The sequence below is a fragment of the Dipodomys spectabilis genome, unplaced genomic scaffold (assembly GCF_019054845.1).
Source record: "Dipodomys spectabilis isolate Male_0828 unplaced genomic scaffold, ASM1905484v1 ptg000445l, whole genome shotgun sequence".
In the NCBI taxonomy this organism is placed as follows: domain Eukaryota; kingdom Metazoa; phylum Chordata; class Mammalia; order Rodentia; family Heteromyidae; genus Dipodomys; species Dipodomys spectabilis.
This window is the reverse complement of record NW_024871122.1, coordinates 794,490-796,320: the sequence shown is the minus strand read 5'-3', so window position 1 is coordinate 796,320 and position 1,831 is coordinate 794,490.

Sequence of the window (1,831 nt, the reverse complement as noted above, 5' to 3'; positions counted from 1 at the left end):
CTCCACTTTTGCATTTTATGGTGTTTAATTACAGATAAGAGTTTGACCAACTCTGATGCCTGGGTTGGCTTTGAACTGAGATAGTAATAAATCCAAGTGACATCAATTTATGGACTTCTCTTTTGATCCTAGACATATTAGATGAAGTTTACAATAAAGCTCATATTTGACAATTTTTAAAAGAAGAGAATATGTTCAGCAAAGAATCCATAACTTAAGTAACTCAGCAAAAGTAGGTGCACTGAATCAGTTTGGAATTATTTTCTCTGCTTGGGAAGATTACTATTGACTTTGTCGTTCCTTTTGGGGAAACTTAAAGTCATTTTTGCACTTTTTCTGTTGGTCATGGGGCTTGAGCTCTGATCCTGGGCAATGTCCCTCAGCTCTTCAGCTGAAGTCCAGTGCTCTACCACTTTAGCTACAGCACCACTTCCGGATTTCTAGTGGTTAATTGAAGATAAGTGTTTCATGGACTTCCCTGACCAGGCTGGCTTTGAACCACGATCCTGAGGTCTCATCCTCTTGACTAGCTAGGATTACAGGCATGAGCCACCAGTACCCGGCTCCTATTTGTATTTAGTGAAGTTAATGACACTAAGTATACAAGAATGGAAAACTTAATGAAATGATTTGACATTGCAGTTTTTAGAATAATTGAGGTAGCAATAAATATGTCTTCCTTTGCCATTTTGTTACATTAATGACTCAGGAGCTATGGGACCCTTACATTAGTAGCCTCTTCCATCTGTGTAGGTATATTTATTATCAGGAAATATTCATAGAGAAATTGAGAAAGACATATTTTTAGAAAGCACTGTATTTTCACAATAAAAAATAATAAAAAAAGGAAACCAAAGGAGACCAGGTATGCAAGAACAGCATAGAAAGCGATATATTTATCACACAGAGATTAAGAACTGGCCTAAGAGATTTAGAATGCTAAAGGCAATGAGGAATATGCCTAGTTGACAACTAGTTCTTCAATAACCAAAAATGGTTCCCTAGAATGGTTTCTGCTATACCTTAGTTACTATCATTTATTCCTTCCATCTGGAGTCTTCTCTTCTGTCACAACTGTTAATTAGCCTCTGCCATTTTGGTGACATGACTGGCCAAAAAGATTTCCAAATCTCACTTAGACTACCCTTCTCATTGAGATTAGCAGTGAATACTCAAAAGCCTGGAATCTTTGAATTTCCTGAATTAATCTTCACCTGACATCTAAGCACATTCCTGGCATTAATTGCCGTGACCTTATGAACAAAACTTTTTTTCAACAAAGTATCCTAATTTAGCTAAAGTGCATGAATTAGGGACTATTGTCAGGTATCAGTATGGAACCAGCAATTATATATTCCTAGTATGGTTTCTTTATTTTCATTTACTAAATGTTTGTTTTGTTGTTGTTGTTGTTGTTTTGCCAGTCCTGGGGCATAAACTCAGGGATAGAGAATTATTCCTCAGCTTTTTTTTCCTTCAAGGCCAACCCTCTACCACTTGAGGCACAGCATCATTTCCAGTGTTTCTTTTTCTGTTTATGTGGTTCTGAGATATTGAACCCAGAGTTTCATGCATGCTAGGCAATCACCATACCATGAAGCCACTTTCCCATAGCCCTAAATGACTTTCTTAAGATGGCATTACATTTTCATTCTTTAACTATGCATCAATTTTGGCCAGAATTTTTTTTGCTAGAAAAGGACATTGAACACAATACTGAGTACAGTAAGGCTAGATGGACAATGAATAACCGTCTTGGTCTAGCCAGGCACAGCAGGGCTTACCTCATGGAGCTGGTACAACAGACTGAGCAAGATATCTCCTGACCAAC